We start from the raw sequence: 20,595 nt of genomic DNA, 5'->3' as shown, positions 1-20,595 counted from the left end.
GTTATTGAAATCTAGGTTTGTGTTTAGACGAGAAAAATGTGTTCATTGCTTTGAGCTCAACTGGCCTAGTTTGATGAATTGTTTTTTAAAAAGGTGATCTATATGCTTTTAAGAGCATTCAAAAAAATGTTAACTGTCAATTTAAGTGGATTATAACTGAATGGAGACATTTCTCATTTACTTAGGCCACAGGATAACCAGGCAACTATCCTGCCTGTGACTTAAACTATGTGTAGGAAAAATAGGTTAAGATTACATTTATAGCAATTTACAGAAAACAGATACTTGAGATACTTTGTCCACAGCATTTAAAATATAATTAGCCATATGCAATGTTCTCTCTCCTATACGTAAGCTTTCATAAGAATGATTCACTATTTTTATATATAATATTGTTTTTAACCTCTGGATTTGGCAATCTAACCTTTTTAGAAAATATTCCTTGGTTTGATGAAACCATATGTGTTTCGTCCCTTCTATAATTTTCTCCTTCATCAGATTGTCTTTTTCATAATATTTTACGTAATTTGAGAAGTGCACTGTGCAACTTGTGTCTCATACTTTGTTCTGATGATTTATTCATTCTGACTTTGCCTCTGATGATCCCATCTAGCAACCATTTGGGAAATCCAGTAATTAATTGTATTTCACAATTTCCAGTTCTCATTCCAACACTGTGTCTGTGAAATGCATTTTTGCCACTCTGTCCACTAAATTTAAGTGATGTCTTGATAGAGTATGAATATACTTGTGTCAAACTGAAGCTACTGGATGCTTAATGCAGCAATCATAACAATTGCTGGTTCCTGTCATATCTGTTTAATCCTAGGTTCTTATTAGGTTTAATCCAAATATCTAAACTCTTTAATTGTCTAATTCTTAGGCTTGTGTTTTCTGATGTTGAAACTCTTGAAGTTAAATACAATTATTTTTTCCAAATTTTAGTTTTGTGATGACTGAGTTTTTAAGATGTGTTACATTTACAACTACACTCCACAAGTATGAATTTGAAAAAAAAAATCAAAGTAGTTCATTAAGTTTTCTTACTTTTCAGCTACATAACCTTAGTTTCCTCACTCTGGTAAAATGGGGCACTTAGAGTAACTGAGGAGTCCACAGAATAATGCATATAAACTCACTCACAATGTACCTGATCCATAGTGAAGGCTCAGTCAGTCTTCGCCCTTGTAGTATGAGCCCAGGAGACACAGCAAAGATGAGCATTTGTCCAGTCAAACACACGTCGATCTCCTACTACACATAGCCTTTAGAAACAGCAATAATCACAGCACTGACCTATAAACAAATAATTCTCTGATGAGAATACAACACAATATGGATACTACAGAAGTGAAAGGAGTTGAAAAATTTAGCCAGTGTGGTGTTGGTGGCAGTATGTGCATACGTGTCTCATGGAGTGGTGGGTGAGAAAAAGCTTGCAGAGGTTGAAGATAAATGAGGCTTCAGAATAAAAGGAAGGCTTAATATTAAACTTTGAAAGACTCTTACCAAGAGAAAAGAGCATTGTAAGCAGAGAATATGGCACAAATCTAAGTGTACACATACACACCCATGCATGCACTTACAATCATGGACACATACGTGCAAACATCCATGCACACACATGGACATGCATACACACATGTAAGGAAATGGGGAAATACAATGGATGCCTATATGTATTTTTAGACAAAGGAGTTTAATTCATTCTCTACCTCTAACATCTAATGGTATCTAGATGAGCCAAGAAAGAGGGCTAGAGATCTCAACGAGAATATAGATGAATTACCCAAGTTTTTCTTGGGTACATATCAATTTGAAATAATACTTCTTGTTATTTGCTTGGGAAGTAGATAGTGGATGAAAGTCTGAATGATATGCTGAGTTTTAATTTAATGTGAAAAGTGATTAAGTCCCCAAGACCCCTAAGCTAGCATGTGGTTCAGGGTAGAAAAAGTGTGCAATTAAAGGAGAATATTTTTCTTGTTTAAAGGGATAGAATGGTTTTTAAATAGAGTAGTCCCAATTAAAATATTTTGGGAATAAAAGAAATCTCTAATAATTACACCATGGAAAGTCTCAAACAAAGCAGTCTTTGAATTTCAAAGGATTTAGTTGATGAGGTCTGTGTATGTGTGCACGAACACACCCAGTAAAAGGAATCTCATAATAAAAGTGACAGTTTCTGCATACACATTTCTATCCACTGAAACAACTGCAGACATCATGGAATTACTTGGAATAACACTGCTGGAACTTGTCACTCAAAGACAAAAGCTAACAAGAGTAATAATTAGTATTTTAATGTACTTCGAGGAAATGACCAAGTATATAGCCTATATTTAAGAAACAATCAGTATCTCCAAGTGAAATAATGTTACTGTAATAGAACGTGGCCACAGGGTAATGGGCTGTTACTGCAACATAAATGCTATTGTAAAGCCAAGACATTTCTGGGGAATGAAAGTAGAAGCAATCAAAGAATTTCTTTCGAATTCTTTCGAATTTCTTTCGAAAGGGAGCGAAGCTGAATGCACTGCCATGTTTATGACACTTAGGTTTTCATCCTTTTTGACGTCAAGTTTCTCGGCAGTTTATTGTCTCCCATTTTAAATTTTGCATACATTTATAAATTGATGAAAAACACCAATCAAGGTGTGTAATTTTAGATTTCAACATTTTCTACCTGAAAAAGTGGGATGTGACTTGACATTTTTAAAGAGATGTAATCAATATGTAAAATGCTGCGTATGTTTAATATACGTACTTGTAGGCATTTGAAATATGCATACACCCATGATACAATGGATCACCCCACCCAAGGATATAAACAACTATTAGCTGTCAGTGTTTTATCCTGCACAGACCTTTTCTTCTGTGTGGTAAGAACACTGACCTTGATATCTATTATTTTCACCAGTTATTCAGCATATAATGCAGTGATGGTGACTCTAGGCACAGTGTAGACCAGCAGTTCTCTAGAACTTACTCAGTTTGCATGATTGAAACTTTATACCCCTTGAAACATCTCCCCATTTTTCCTTCCCCTGGCTCCTGGCAACCACAATTCTACTCTGCTTATATGTGTGTGGCTGTCTTAGATACTTCATATGAGTGGAATCAAAAAGCACAGACAACAAAAGAAAAAGAGACATGTGAGACTCCCTCAAACAAAAAAGCTTCTGCACAGCAAAGGAAACAATCCAGTGAAAAGGCAACCTACAGAATGGGAGAAAATATTTGCAAACCATGTACGTGGGTAAGGGGTTAATATCCAAGACATACAAGCTTTTACAAATCAAATGCAAAGAAGGAAAAAAACCCCAAAATCCAATTAAAAAATGGGCAAAAAACTTGAATAGACATTTATCTAAAGAAGAGATACAACTGGCCAATAAGCACATGAAAAGGTGCTCAAAATCACTGAGAAATGTAGATCAGAAACATAATGAGATACCACCTTACATCTTTTAGGATGACTTTTTTTGAAAAAGTGTTGGGGAGGATGTGGAAAAATTACAACCCTTTTGCACTGTCCATTGGAATGTGAAACAGTACAGCCATTATGGAAAATATGGAGGCTCCTCAAAAAATTAAAAATTGAATTACCATGATTCAGAAATGTCAGTTCTGGGTATGTATCCAACAGAATTCAATCAGGATCTTGTAGAGATGCGAGTACTCCAGTGTTCATGGTTGCCTTATTCGCAATTGCCAAGACATCAAAGAACCCAAATGTCCATTGACAGATGAACAGATAAAGAAAATGTGACAAACACATATGTATGTATGTACGTGTGTGTGTGTGTATATATATACACACACATATATGACGACAGCTTTTTCCATTTTTTAAAGGAAGCAATCCTGCACATGCAACAGCATGGATGAATCTGGAGCGCATTGCGCTAATTGAAATAAGCTAGTCACAGAAGCAGGGATATTTTTAGTTTCTTTGGTTTTGCTTTATATTGTTTTTATTTATACAAATTTATGGGGTACATGGAAATTTTGTTACATGTCTATAATGTGTAGTGATCAAGTTAGGGGAGTTGGGATGTCCATCTTAAACCACTGATGGCCGAGCAAAAGGAGGTAACTTGGGAGAAATTGCTGCAGGTACCTGCTCCTTACTCTCTCTGGTGTAGCTTTCCTTCCCACTAATTCCAAGCTCCTTTCCCTCCACTCTACCTTTCACTGCCCCTCATGCCCCATAACCTAACTGGAGAGATGATTCTGTTTTAAACATAGGGGCTGACTCTGCCATATGGAAGTACAGGCTTAATGTACTTTTGCCAAATCTTACGACTCTATGACCTTCATGTTATTAGTGCCAGCTGACATAAGAAAAAAGACTTCGAGGGTTTATTTAACTTGCCTCAAAATCTAAGCACTTAACCAGTGCTGGCGTAGTACTCACCCTTGATTTTAAGTTTGTGCTCTCTGCATGCTGAAAATGACAGTAAGGAAATCAAATTGCTTGGCTATCTTCCATTGACCACATTTATGTTTGTATGCATGCATTCCTAGTAGACTAAGAACAGGGAAAAAAATTAAATCCATGTTCTGGCAATGCCCTTGTCCTCAGGTGTGAAGCAGAATCAATTAGCTAGAATAATTAAAACAAAGAAAATAGGTATACTAGCAAAGCTTTCGTTGCCATGCAATTAATATAATTGAAAGACCTTAGAAAGTATCTGCTTTTATTATTTTTCACAGGTATTTTTGTAATCCAGATGATTTTAAGGATTAATATTTACTTCATCATTCATGTTTCAAGCAGAAAAGACCAGAATGGTTTTCATTTTATCTTAACTAAGGCTAGAAGAGCAGACCAATACACACAAAGCCCAGCTGCTGCTCAAGGTACCTTCCTCAACTTCCGAGTTGTCTGGTGGAAGAGGAAAGCTTGACAGAAACCCTTTTCTTTCAGAAACCTCTTCAGCAAGTCAAAATAAAGTGCACTTAAGATGAACTGAATATTTTTCAAAATATTCTAAAATTTTCCACCAAGTTTCTTGGGAACACTTTTTCAAATGGCTTTATTTATCAATGAAAATATAGCCTGCATTTTCTTTGAGGAGTTTGTATCTCAGAAAGATTGAATAGATAAGTCTTTACTTCTCAAAATGTTTACTCTGATTTAGTGAAAAACATCCATTGAGTAGGTTGGTTTTCATTGTCTGTAGATCCCAAAAGAATGTGTTTTACTCCCCCGTTATTTTCCCCCCAAAGAATTTCATTAAAGATTAAAAACCAGCTCCTGCTTAAACCCCTGGAAAAATTACTGTAATCTACAGGTACAGACTGTTTCAATTCTTAGTTTACTTGCCCTTTACTATTTAATCTTTCTCTTCCTCAAGTAACTGCTTGAAACACAATGAAAAATGTCAAACCCAATATTAATTCATGAGTTTCAAAAGTATGGTGACTAAAACAGAATTTTAATAGTCACATAATGAACTTTGTATTGTAAAATACATGTTATATATTTAATCCAGTTACAATCAAAAGAAGTGTAGTGGGATTTTTTTTTGTATGAGTCAAATATTCTTCAGTCTTTTTAAAGGTATACAAAGTTGATTCTCCATCACTACAACTTATCCCATGAGGTAGGTCATTTCCATCCATGAATACGGAGCTCATTTAAGTGTTTTCAAAGCAGGACTGTTGTCACTTAATATTCTACATGCTAAGCCAATATCATTATGTGAAAAGATATATTCCATGCACTTAGTACTTTTGTTAACTTCAATGAAAATCATGTCAACAAATGTGCTGGCTTTTCTTATAGCCACAATAAGGTAGTATAAGCCCAATGGTTGACCTGAATATGTAAGAACACAGTGACTTTGCTGTAGTTATTTGATGACATAATCATGCAAAGCAGAGGAGATGACACGTAATCTTCTCTCAAACTCAGGGAGCTTCTGCTGTTTTCTGAGTGTCTTGGGGTAAGATCCACAAGCACCTGTTGGCCTTTTAATGCCTGAGCAATCTTGTGCCTTCCTGTGTAATTTCACAATCTCCAGACTGTTCTGTCTACCACCTTTTCATCAAAACCTCTCATCTGGAACCCTTTTCTTTAAAACTGAGAACGTTACTTGGCATGGGTTTGGCAATATACATTGACCAGAGCCCAGGTGTATAAAAGTCAAGTTGGCATGACTTAAAATCCTAACTACTACTTTTACCATTTGGGGGTAAGTTACCTACGCTCCTCATGCCTCAGTTTCCTTACCCTTAAAATGAGATGAGCCCAGAAGTACTGTTGTGAAGAATTACAGATTATAGCTCAAAACTGCCCAGAGTACTTTTATTAGAATAACCACGATATGCATTCCGCGTCTACAACTCAGTAGTCAATGTGATCATAAAGGTCAATTAACCATCCCCAAACCAGAGCTAGTAATTCCAATAGTAACCTGACACATGATTTATCAAAACTGCACTATTATTAGAGATACATATTAAAAATTCGTAACTTAATAGGTTACCTTTCTCCACTAAGGTTTTGCATTTAACAAAGAGGTGGCTAATGGTTAAAATACCTCTTTCCATCCTTTTGGTTTATGACTGATCCTGCCTGTTGCAATCCCAAAGCCAATACAGTTTCTCCTTTCAATCTTCTAACAAAGATTGCTCAACTTTTGATCAGAAATTTAAAACATTAATGACAATTTTAATATTTGTTTTTCAGTTAAAGAGTTTGACAATATTCAATCAGAAGCTTTATCCCATCAAACCAGTGTATCATTCCATTTCTTCATTTAACCAACACACATATTACGTTACGTATCTATAATGGGCAACACTCCGCTAAAAGCCAACAAGCGAGAGATATAAAGACGGCTTAGTTGTACATTTCACTGCTGAACATCTCAACTCAGCAGTAGAAATGAACGTTTAAGGCCAGGTGCAGTGGCTAATGCCCGTAATCCCACCACTTTGGGAGGCTGAGGCGGGGGGTCTCGTGAGTCCAGGAGTTCAAGAGCAGTCTGGGCAACATGGAAACCTCATCTTTACAGAAAATGTACACAATTAGCTGGGCACAGTGGTGATGCCTGTGGTCCCAACTACTCAGGAGGCTGAGATGGGAGGATCGCTTAAATCCAGGATGTAGAGGCTTCAGTGACATGTTTGCACCTCTGCACTCAAGCTTGGATGGCAGAGTAAGACCCTGTCTCAAAAAAAATAAAATAAAATAAAAAAACCACACCTCACACTTATGCACCTGTTTCACACCCAGTGGATGGTCTAAAGAACAGCAAGAAGCAGACAATGATGGCTTTACTTGGGGACAAGGGTCTGGTCAGAGTGGTAAAAAGTTTACCTTGAATGGGTCCTTATAGGTAATGCCAACATTGCCCTGTTTAGAGGCCTTCTGATGTAGAAAGAAAACATACACAAGAATTTTGCTTACAAACATACCAGATAGCTTGTCTTTTCATGCTCCCCTGATGAACCACCTGTCCTTCTCTCAGGCAGTGATCACAAGGACTTATACCTGTGCATGTCCTGCCTAGCTCAGGGATACCCAGGTACTGAAGAGCTACGTTCTGGGAACCTCAGTTCTGCAAAGGCCCTGAATCAGTCCTGAGAAATCTGGCAATATAAGAAGTCTTGTTTACACCAACAGGATTGTGAAACAGACAAAGTGCTTCTAATTTGCAGCCTCACCTCAACCCTATGCCACAGCACCCAAATGAATTCAAACTTGGTAAAGAAAGGAACCATGAGGTTGCTATTTCCTTTCTTTTTCCTACATTTCTCACTGCCAGCATCTACCAAGACTCGACACATTAGAGATAATTGATGGCTGTGAAAGAATAACACTTATCTGTACAATAATTGACAATTGAATTTATGTTTGGAGGAACATTTATGTTTTCAGAAAATGACTTAGGACCTTTTTGCTAGATTCTCGTCACAGAAGAATTGAGAAGCTACTGCCTCCGACCGTGGATTACCAGCAGATTGCAGTCTCCGTGTAAAGAGGGGACATCATAAAGCCATTACAAATTAGATAGGTGACAAATACATAGATACATAGAACAAACTGACTTGATTGTGGTAGTTTTATATTGCTAAGAGGTCACAGAGAAAAAATCCATTTAATGCATGCCAACTAATGCCAATGGCAACATTGTATTGCAACCTTGAGTCCTTGTATCTTGGCTTAATTGGAACCATTGGATTCTCAAATATAAGCATGGGTCATTCCAGAGTCAAGTGCAGCCTACTGTGAGGTTAATGTGGAATGAGCGGGGAAAGAAAGAAATCAGGTAACTGAAGAAATTCTGGGAAAAAAGAAAATCAAGATGATGCTTCTAGAAGAGAGTCTAATGAACTTTCAGTGAACTTCCTTATGTTACCCAGAAATTATTTGCTGCCTGAAGAAAAAGAGCAGCTAATCAATGAAGCATTTAGAGGCCCTTCGTTTTAAGGGCTGCACAAAGCAGTTGGTGAATAACAGGATGATCTGCCCTTTACTTCAACTCCGACCATGCGAAGTCAGAAAGTGGGAGGGGTGTTTTTTTTTTTCCATTTTACCTATGCCTTAGGAAAAAAGAAACTGTAAAAACTTCATTAAATCATCTGTTATTCAATGGACAAAGAATCTAGAATCTGAAAAATGCAACTATTGGCAGATGTCCTTTCATTTTCCACACCTGACAAAGACAGGGAGCATTACAAGAGCAGATTGTCGGTTTGACTGGGAAATGAGAACTCCACTGGCAGTCTTTGGTTCACATCTTCTTTCTAGTGCTTCAGCAATTACTGCAATACCTTATAATTAGCATCCTTATTCTTATTCATAAAACAATAACAAAGGACAAAATTACTGTCATTTATTGAATATCTACAAATGTTTATATGCAATATGGAGTACTTACTATCTGCCAAGCAATTTACACTATCATCTTATTTGAGTTTTGCCAAGATGCTGCTCATTGCATTGTACATATTTTTTAATGTCAGAAGAAAATAGGTCTCCAAGGGTTTAAGGAACTTTTACAAAATGTCATGCCAAGGTTTGCCTGATTCCACAGCCACCTGGTGATACTTTCTTTTGCATTGGAAAGGTCATGGAATCAGGATGCTCCGATTTTTGTTCATACTTCAGTGAAATGGTCAATAAATATTTACTAGACATTCAGTAGCACATGCCTGTACCTGGCCTTGGGGTTCTAGTCCAATCTCTACAACTTTAGGGAGATGACTGCAGCAGGTGCCCTTCAGGGACCAGCATCTCCCGCGCCCTCCGCAGACAGTCACAAAGCACACTGTGTGCCACATCCAGAAGGTGCAAGGATGAGGATGAAGAGGAAGCAGCTGAAACAAGCAGACACACTCCCCTGAAAGCCAGAACCTTCAAGATTTAAACTGCTTGTCTGGGAGAAAAAGTGAGGGGAACTCCAAATTCCCACTGCACGCATAGTCACTTTCAAAAGGAGCTTCCTCCAAGCAATTCCAGATGTTACCTAACAACCAAACCAGAACCAACCAAAGCTTCTGTCTACCCTTACTCTTCAGGAACCTTCTGTGTCCTGCTCACTGAACTGGCACGTGCCTCTGCTTTCCTGGTATTTTGATTATACTCATGTACCTCAGCAAACATGCATGGAACGTCTTGAGTGTGGGAGGGTTTGGGAGGTGAGGGGCTGGGATTAGGATGGGGACAGGAGAAAGTAGTTATTGGCCAGTAATGGAAGGTTGTGGTTCTAGTTCTTCCTGAGATGTTCAGTCCTTAGGGCACATGAGGAGATGGACAGACTCTTAGGGAGCTGCAATACCTGAGTAGTATGCTACAGTGGCAACGAGCTTGACAAGACTGCAAGATACAGCGAACATCGACGTCTGCTAAAAGCATCAGGAAGACTTTGGAGAAGAGGCGCTGTGGGCAGGGAAAAAATTAGAAATTGTTCATGTAAATATAGGGACTTCTCTAGGCAGAAGGAACCGTGTGAGCTAGAACATGGAGGCATGAGCTATGCAGGGTTTTATGGAAATGATTGGTTGTCTGCTTGTAGTTAAAATTATTACTAGCTGACACTTATTGAGATTCTAGTAAGTGTCAAATATATTTGATAAATGCTTTAAATGCATATTCTGATATTTCTAATAAAGAAAACTCAGGTAAACCTGACAATGATTTCCATTTAATTAAGAAATTAAAATGGAGAGAGATTACTGGTTGGACCAACTCTTCTAACTATTAAAAAGTGAACCCAGAGAACCCAGACATTTTGTCCTCAGGGTCAGTCCTCTCGAACCCTGAGATAAAAGCAGGTGCATGTGTGTGGGGGTGTGTGAGAATTGCTAGATATCAGAAAGCTCAGAACTACCTCGAGCACTCTAAGTTTAGTTCCCTTGATTCTAAAAACTCTTGTCTGATTTCATCAAGGAAATTCCTGGCCTGCCCTGGTCACCATTTCCGATTTAAAATAAATGGACTGACCATCACTTCAATAGCTTACATGAGAGTATCTTAGGTGGAAAGTATATACCACTTTCCAATTCTAACTTGGATGTAAATCTGTATTTCAGTTTTCATGTATTCCTCATTCTGAGAGTAAAATTGATACCTACTCTATCAGTCCATTCTCACACTTCTATAAAAAACTATGAGACTGGGTAATTTATAAAGAAAAGGAGATTAATTGACTCACAATTCACCAGGCTCTATAGGAGCATGGCTGGGAGGTTTCAGGAAACTTACAACCATGGCAGAAGGGTGAATGGGAAGCAAGCATGTCTTCACGTGGCAGCAGAAGATGACGGTGAAGGGGAAAGTGCTATACTCTTTCAACCAACCAACTCTCATGAGAACTCACTGTCATGAGAATAGCAAGGGGAAAATATGCCCCCACCATCCAATCGCCTCTCACCAGGACCCTCCCTCAACATTGGGGATTACAATTCAACATGAGATTTGGATGGGGACTCAGAGCCAAACCATATCACCCACTAACTGTTGCTGTGAAGCAGGTAAGTTATTATAACTAATTGTGATATTCCAAATGGAGCGCACGATCTTTGAAAGCAAGGACTTTCTCTGCCGATACTGTGTCTCTGCAGCAGAGTGGACAACACTAGGCAGAGTGTTGACTGCACAGCAAGTGCTGGATCAATATCTAACAGAAGGAGGGTGACTCCTCAAACCTATTTAAAGAAAGTCCTGATTTACACTGACTTCTACTGGTTGTCTTAGGATATGATCCCATGGAAGGATAGATTAGCTGACTAAAATGGGAACTTCCAATCGACTGTAAGTTGGCTACGTTGGGTAGCTCTGTACTCTAGTGAAGGCTGTAAATAACAGTAAATGTCACTTGGATTGGTGTTCAGTGGAAGAACTCTGAAGTGCCCCCCACCGCCAATACACCACCCACGTCCTTTATTCCATAGTGGCCGCTGACTATTCTTTACTACCTTAGCACCCTGAAGAGTCTGTCACGGGACCCAATTCTTATAAAAATAGATCCAGGATGCAATATCGTAGGTGGCCAGTAGGTGCCACCATCAGCAACGTAATTTTAATATTGGACTCCTAGAGATGTTCAAATGAATTCCTTTTGATTGTTACATAATTGAAATAGAACAATGTCGAAGTTTTTAAACATCTAATCCACACAGATAAAACAAGGATGTGTTATGTCAGATTTAAATCTGTAATTTTAGAAGACAAGACATATTTGAATGTGGTAAAGAGGGAAGAAAAACATGTTTAGAAGGTGCCACGTCAAATATCTACCGAATACCATTTATGTGCTACATGTTAGGTACTGGGAACAGAAAAACAGGTAAGATTTACTTGGTTGTAATAACGAATCACCTGTGGGAAGATACAAGTAAATTAGGAGAGATATAAGCAATATAGGTGTAAGTCCCAACAGTATTATGAAAACACGCAAAGAGGATGGAGTAGGCACATGTTTATGTATCCACAGGAACTTTTACATAGGCAGTGAAGTTTGAGCTGCCTTGTAAGGGATCAACACATGAAGGTAAGGGTGAGCTTTGTGAAAACAAGCAATAGAAGGGAAAGAGAAAATATGAGTTCAAAAAGAATAAGAACAACATGGTCCCGGGATAAACAATGGCAGAGGAAGTAGCTAGGTATTGAAAAAGAAGTATTAAAAAAAAAAAAAAGTATTGGGGTAACAAATGATGAAATTTCTCACATGACAAAAACATTTGGTCACTGCCCTGTAGATACTAGAAACCTGGGAATCCTTTATTATTAAGAAGGCAATTCTGGACACCGTGAGCAAGATGGACCCGAGAAGGCTGGAAAGCAAGTCAGGGACAATCACTAGGCATTTATTTATCAGTGTCAGAGAGGAGATAAAGGATTGAATTCCAACAGTGGCAGTGGGGATTCTAAGAAGAGGTTACAATAGAAACATCTTTGGAGACTGGGTTTGAAAAGAGTGGAGCCAGGTTGACCATGAGGGTCTATGCAAAGAGCTAATATTCCAGGAAGATTCTGAGTTAGTAATTTAGAAAGTTGAGCATATGAATTCACCGTTAGCAAAAATTAAGAGACAAGAGGTAAAACTAGTTATTTTGGAACTAAATGGAGAGACAGTGAATTCTTATATATGTTGAATTTGAGATGCTTATGAAACATTGAGGTACCAAATCCAGTGAACAGTCAGAAATCTGAGGGTGGTTAAGCTAGCACAGAGATTTTGAAATTATTCTAACACAAATTTTATCATCTACATTTTGCTTATGAGTAACCTGAATTGCTCAGGTGATGAAATGACAATAAACAGTGAGTGTGCATGAAACATTTTTATTTGCCACAGTGATTGTGGTATGTTTTAGTTCAACATTTACCCAAATCTCTCTCAGGTGGCAGACACCATGCTAGGTACTGCAGCTGCAAAAATGAGTAATTCAAAACAGTGTTATATCTCATCAAGTATCCAGACATAGAATTACTCGTACATCAAGCCAGCGACTATGGTCACTAAGTGTTGGCCGATTTAAATGCTGCCTCTTTTTCTCTTCTTGGAAATGTAAGTACAGATTATAAGTACAAAGGAGGGAAATCTAATTTATATTTTGAGAATTAATTAGGCACCATCTAGATGTGAAATATCCTACCAGATTCCAACTAGGATGTGAAAAATAAGGAGATGGTTTCTGCCTTCAAGTAAGTTCAGTTTAGAATATTGGACATACACAAGTAATGTAAGAAAAGATCAACTGTCAGAGCTTCAGCTTTCCAATTTTAAATGCAGGTTTTATAAGGCTACTTTAAAACTGGGGTTATTTAAATTGTTAATTGTGAATTTATTCAGGCATTCATTTACCTTGAGGTATTAGATAGGTTAATTAACTACCATGACTCATTTTTCAAATTATAACGTGAAGACTAATTTTCACTACCTTCTGCCTCTAAGATGTTAATTAATACACTTTAGCAGTGCACCATTTCCACGCCTTACGAACATTTCTATGTGGATCCATGCCATGTCTTGCTGACTGACACTACTGCCTTAGCTAGGATTGTTATAACCAGCCAGGGGAAAGAGATTTGTCCAAATTCTCCTTAAGTGCCGTTCTACGGGACTGGTGCTCTTGAATAAGGCACACAGGTAACATGAATCATGCATATGCTAATTGTAATAAATAATGAAAATATTTAGACACAGCTAGGTTTGAACTTGAACTTTATGAATAAATTCTGATTAATATGCGGTACAAGCTGTATACTCTGCTTTTGTTCTTACTCTTAAAAGGCAGTCATTACCTAATGTTTTGAAATTTTACAGCTTTTTATTCATCTCTTTGCTTCCACCTTTCTATCTTGGAAAGATAGTCACACGGTCTCAACCCCCAGATATCAACGTATGTGTCTCCACAGGGGTCTTGATTCGTGTGGAGACAATGAAGTCGTCGGGCTCTGTGTTAGTCTCAGCCAAGAAAAAAAAAAAAACAGACACTGTCTCAAAAGAAATGAGCCCAAAGCTGAGAGGCACCTCTGACTCTGAGGCCATGGTTGCTACTGTGTAGAGTTCTAATAGGGAAGCCTCCATAGCTGTTAAAAGGAAACTCTCTGTAGCATGGATGGCTTTTTTTTTCCCCTCCCCACAAAGAGACCACCCAGAACACGGGGCTCTGGGACCGAAAGAAGTGGTAATTAATGAGAACTTCATTAAGTAATCTCATTTCTAACACAGCCAACTGATGTTATATCTCGATTGAAAAGACACTAACACATGCTGGTGAGGATGGGGAGAAAAGAAAACTCTTACATACTGTTGAGGGGAATGTGAATTGGTACAGCCACTTTGGGCGACAGTTTGGAGGTTCCTTAAAAAACTAAAAATGGAGCTACCATATCATCCAGTAATCCCACCACTGGGTATATACCCCCCAAAAAGGAAATCATACATCAAGAGATGTCTCCACTTCTACGTTTGTTGCTGCACTGCTTACAAGAGCAGAGATTTGGAAGCAACCTAAGTGTCCATCAATGGATAAGGAAAATGCAGTCATAGATTCAACCATACTATTACTATTCAACCATAAAAAGAATGAGATCCTATCATTTGCAACAATATGGATGGAACTGGAGAACACTGTGTTAAGTAAAATAAGCCAGGCACAGAAAGGCAAACACAAAAATAGCTTTTTGCAGCTTTGGTTCTTATTTGTGGAATCTAAAAATCAAAACAATTAAGCTCACGAACAGACAATACAAGGATGGTTACCAGAGGCTGGGAAGGATAGTGGGGAGCTGCTGGGGAGGTAGGTATGGTTAACAGGTACAAAAAAAATTAGAAAGAATGAATAAGACCAACTATTTGATATCACAATAGGGTGACAACAGTGTGTTATTTTTAAATGTACAGTTATTAAAGAGTATAATTAGATTGCTTGTAACTCAAAGGATAAATGCTGGATGGGATGGATACATCAGTCCCCATGATGTAGTTATTTGATATAGCATGCCTGTATCAACACATTTCATGTGCCCCATAAATACATACCCCCAATATTACACCAAAATTTTTAAAAAGTAAAAATAAACTAAAAGAGATATAGAGACAATCTGGCGATGCTCCCTGAGGCACTGCCTGTGAAGCCAGCAGTGGGCAGCAGCTCCGTTCGCTGTTCTATGGGCCCAGGAGCTAACTGCAGTCAAGGCAGGGTGACTGGGTTATCACAAAGGGACACAGTGGCTTTGCTGTCAATAAAAATTAGTGAGAATAACAAGTATTAGTGTTTTTTAAAGCAAGGGGGAAATACAGTTTCCTGCAACTTTGGAAAGTTTCCTTGCGCATAGTGTTCTCCCCCCTTTTCAATCCTTTGAGGCCTCCTTAGGGGTTCCATCTGGGTTTTATCCACTTATTCATTGAGCAAGTAGTGTCAAAGTATCAGTAGATGCCAGTCACTGTGCTAACATAAGTGTTCACGGAAATAAAATTAACGGTGCAGCTCTGCCTCAAAGACTATACAATCTATTATTAAAGATAGGAAAATAAATAAGATTGCAACCTGATATTGGTTCTATGGTAATTAAGCATAGCTCAAACCAGAGGGAAGGGAAACAAACCCTCCTGGTGAAGATACTTCGAACAAATGTGATTCTGTCTCCTAACTTTCCCTTGATGTGGCAAAGCATTTACTCTGCTTTTGCCTGCCTACACCTGGGTGGTGGTGCATGTTGAGGATATATTCGTAAACAGTTTGTGCTTTGGCAGATGGAAACATGCTATTGCGAAACAGTAGCTCTACTGTAGACTCGAAGGTGGGATGAGAAGCATTTATAAGAGACCTTTATTTGCAGAGGAGACTTGCCCAAGCCTCCCTTATTGCAAGCCATTGCCTCAAATGAAGACTCACAAGGAAGCAGACCTCCCACCCAGCGTTCAGTCAGAACTGACAGAACTGGCTCCCAAACCAAGTGCTTCCATGTGAATGTGACACTCTTTTCTCCTGCTCCATCTCCAGTAGCAATCTTTTGTTCTACTGCCCACAATTTAAGCTCTAAGGTTACATAAACTTATTTTATATAAGATATATTTTATGAAAGACAAATTCTTGACAAATTAAGCAATTCATAATGTTAACAATTACTTCTACCTATTTGTGCCCCCTCAACGTTCAAACTCGTGGTTGCCATTGTAACTTTTTGGAATTGGTTTCTTGCCTGTCTGCTTTATATTTTCGACCCGGTATTTCATTCCTCTTCTTAATCAGTTTCCTGCCTCAAACTCCACAGCTTCTTGGAGAGCTGTGTGTCTTAACTAAAACCACTCTTCTTTCCCTTCATCGGGTTCAAAGAAGGAAGCTCTATCATGAGTCACTCTGAATATGCAAACCTCCTTTTAATAAAACCACTTAACTTCAGTCTCCCAATTATCTAGTTGTTCATTCATCGATTTGTTTACAACAGACAAAAGGGACAAGAAATAAGATAGCATATGCAATGAATGCATACAACCAAGCGAATACACTTCATAATTATGCCAAAGTATCACATCACAGTTAGCACAACACTTTACACATTTTACTTTTTACTTCTAGTTCTGAAAACAAAAACAAAAACAAAAAAACTGCCAGACATTTAGAATGACATTTGCACTGAAAAATCCTAACTCAGCTAAGAATTGCGATTTTATCTGGGGTTCTGGGAGCAATTTCGTCTTCCAGAAGAATGGACCACTAAAATGAATAAGGTTAAGCCCAAGAGATGAAATAACATAGTTATTTTCTATTTAATACTTCACTTAACAAGAACTTGCTCTTCACACATGGTTAGGCATGAAACTAAGACATCTTCTTTCAGAATTCTCACTTCTCATGAAGTCAAGGTAAGTACAGTTTTGGGAATAATTATACTTTACACAGTTTAATAGCCTCAAATTTTTAAAACAGAAAAGCATAAACAACAGATTTAGACCTTTTAAATTAAATATCCTTAACCATCTTAGTCAAGTTGATGTTTGCATGCTAGAATGCATACCTTTGAATTCTTAGTACTAGCTATTCTGAAGAAAAAACAAACTACCTCCTGCACTTCTCAATACAACTCTACAACAGAGACCCCGAGACCAAAAGTCTTCAATGTTTTCAAGTGTAAAATAGGAACGTGGTACTCACCAGCACTTTCCATCCTGCATGCACAAAAGCTCGGTTCGGGGTTCATAGCTACAGCTCTCCTCGGCGTGCCGCAGCCCTGGGCTTGGGAAGAGCCCACATGTCCACTCACTTAGACCCCACGGAGGCGCTTGGCAGCTGTGGACTCTTTAAGGCTGTTAACGCAGATAACCTGCACCTGTGTCGTGCCCCGCCCCACATAGAACACCTGCACCTGCGTCTTCCCCCCCCCCACAGAACACCTGCACCTGCGTCGTGCCCCCTCCCATGCAGAACACCTGCACCTGCGTCGTGGCCTCCCTCACACAGAACACCTGCACCTGCGTCGTGCCCCTCCCATGCAGAACACCTGCACCTGCGTCGTGGCCCCTCCACTCATCCCTGACCACGGTCTATGAGTCTTCCCTCTGCCACCATCACATCGCCAGCTGATAGCCCTTTCAGGTAAAGTATTCCTGCTGTAAGATGTTTTGTTACTGTTGCTCCTCCACCTGCTATTCAGCACAGCTGTTAACCATTATCTGTAACGTAATAATGATAACTGTAGGAAACTAGCAGATTAGTTGCTACTAATGTTGAACATATATTGAAAACATTTTAGTTAACCACTTATATGTTCAAGATTATAGTCAGTTCTGAAAACACATGATATAACACGTTAGGTCTTTTGTTTTATTCAATGAAGTAATAGTAAATTAAGTTATGGTGCTAAGAGACCCGCCGAAGGAGCAGCTTTCAAAATAAACTTCAAAGAGTAAGAAAATATGAAGAAATAAAATAAAGGTAATAAAATATAGCTTATCACAACAGAATGACATCACCAAATGAGCACTGCTCTACTTTCTGGTTGATGCGTCCCAAAAAAGCCGCCTGTTATTTCTCAGTGCCTGCGAGAGACAAATTTTTATGTTGTGAAGACCACCGGCTTTTCAGTTTGTCTTTGCCCACTAATAGACACAACTCTTAAAATGTCCATGTCGTTATGCACAGGACTTTTATACCAGGTAGGATTAGGTATAAAATTATGAGTAATCATTACTACTGTTAATAAAAATACATTCTTGTTATTGAGCACCTAATATTTGCCTGTCGCAATCAACACCACTACTGTAAAGAGAAAACAAATATCCCTAATCTATAAGTTTGAAAAACAAATCAACTGTGTTACTCTGATAAGGAGCATGTCCTCTTAACTGAGCTTTTGCAGCCGGCCCCTGGCTCCACACAGGCAGCACCAGCGTTCTTCCTGCATTCACTCCCGCCTTGAGAAGAGCACCTGTTTTAAAGGAGCTTTGTCGACTGCAGAAACAATTGGTATTACCATCTTTATTACTGAATGTATATTTCAACAATGGTCAGAGCTTCTCCTCTCCTTGCAAAAGCAAATGTTATACATTATGTTGATATATCTAGATAAAAGGAAAATAAGTGCAATGGAATGTTTCACCTTACCAACGCAGACTTTGGTTACTGATTAGCCTTATGATTTTTAAACATATTGAAAACAATCACAGACTTATGCTGGTTTTCGAACTACTTTATTCTACAGTTTGGAACCACGGAGCTTCTGGAAGGCAGGGACAACACCTTTTCTGCCTTTTTTATTCTAAAAATATAACAAATCCCTACCACATGTTTTGTGCTCAGTGTTAAATGAATAAACAAACGAAGGAAATAGCCTTGGGCAAGTCACTAAGTTATCTTAAGTAAAGTAAAAAGTAATGTTTCGTACATAAAATAAAGGTCAGGTGCAAACCATGAAACCATTACACTGAAATATAAATAGGGAATTTAAGAAAATAGTCGTATAGAAATTCAGAAACGGCCAGGCACGGAGGCTCAAGCCTGTAATCCCAGCACATTGGGAGGCTGAGGCGGGCGGATCACCTGAGGTCAGGAGTTCGAGAGCAGCCTGACCAATGTAGAGGACTCTTGTCTCTAGTAAAAATACAAAAGATAGCTGCACGTGGTGGTGCATGCCTGTGATTCCAGCTACTCGGGAGGCTGAGGCAGGAGAATCACTTGAACCTGGCAGGCAGAGGTTGCAGTGAGCCAAGATCGTGCCATTGCACTTCAGCCTGGGTAAGAAGAGCAAAACTCCATCTCAAAACAAACAAACAAATAAATAAAAATTCAGAACCTAAGCTTTAAGATCAAAAATAGAAAACACCTTAACCATGAGCTTTAAATACATTTATTATTTCCCCCCTACTCCTGGGTACCGTTTGGAGGTGTTGATGAAAAAAAGTATTTATGAAGCAATGAATATAACTGGCCTGAATGCATTTTGTTCTTCCTCTAATTGATAAGGAAACCCTAGATAAAAGCAATTCTTCTAGGGAGCTGAGAGACATGCTTTTAAATCAACATGTAAGTTTCCTGAACATCACCTATGTGTACCACTCTTTATTAGAGATGTAAAAAGACGCAAGGCACCAGCCGGACCACCTTAGAACTTGCAGTATTATTGAAAACATAAGCCAGACACACATGAAAAGAACTGTAGCTGTAAACAGGTGAATTGAGTATGGGAATTGAGGGAACCAGGGAAGTCAAAGGTTATTTTCATATAAATGTGAATCTTCCAGATGCATTTAATTTTGGCCTTCCATTGGAAAAATTATTTACCAGAATTCTATAATGGACTTTTAATATCTGACTTTGGCTTAAATTAAACATTCTTCTTAGCTTTTCTTCCCTTTTGCAATCTTTGAAACTTCAAATGCAAGCCCAATTATAATTATTATCCTCTAAACTACACTTTGGTAATCTTTCATGAGTTGCCAGATGCAATGGATAATTTGAGGAAATGACTTACTCAAAAATGTAGCAAGTGTTCACTTATAGTGAGCACTAAGGGCCACAATATAGAAGCCATATTCAACATAGGGCACATGTATCTCTGCTGCAGGGAAGCTGGGCACCTATGTGCAAAACCACACTCAGCAGTGTTCTTCTCTTTTGGTCAGTAGCATCTAGAGCTTAGGAATTTTAATAAAAAAAAATTCTTATGAGCTAGATGCTACTAGAACAAAAGACTTTTTGAATGTTACTTATTTCTTATGCTAGCATTGAAAAGCAGAAATTAATAGTCACATTACACAAGAATGGTCACAATTTCAAAACAGCGAGTCACTTTCTCAAAGTAGCATAGCTCTTAAATCTTGTTTCAATGCTTAAAGTCTTATCAATAGAAGAGAGGAATAAATCTTACAGGTTATATAATCCTGGATGACCAGGATATGTGAAAACCAGCAGATTCTCCTTTCGTTTGTGTTCAGAGGTTGTTGAATAGTCACCTAACATGCTACTCCAGGACTCCAATATCAACCGAGCCACGTTAAAATAAGAGATGCTAATTTACTCTCTTAAAGCTAAATATAACCCGACTCATTTGTTAGGATGTGCGAATTGAGAGTCGAGGAAGTGAACAAACATGAAGACCCTACCAGTCTTCTTCCCGAGTAGGAA

General features: G+C 38.4%; 1 protein-coding gene across 1 annotated transcript in view; it reads right to left on the bottom strand.

Moving 5' to 3' along the window:
• CSMD1 (CUB and Sushi multiple domains 1) overlaps positions 1 to 20,595 on the bottom strand; it is a 2,063,566-nt gene that overhangs the window by 1,894,598 nt on the left and 148,373 nt on the right. The gene's annotated exons all lie outside the window — the stretch shown is intronic.

Source organism: Piliocolobus tephrosceles, chromosome 7, assembly GCF_002776525.5.
Source record: "Piliocolobus tephrosceles isolate RC106 chromosome 7, ASM277652v3, whole genome shotgun sequence".
Taxonomy (NCBI): domain Eukaryota; kingdom Metazoa; phylum Chordata; class Mammalia; order Primates; family Cercopithecidae; genus Piliocolobus; species Piliocolobus tephrosceles.
This window is presented reverse-complemented; position numbering and strand designations above follow the sequence as displayed.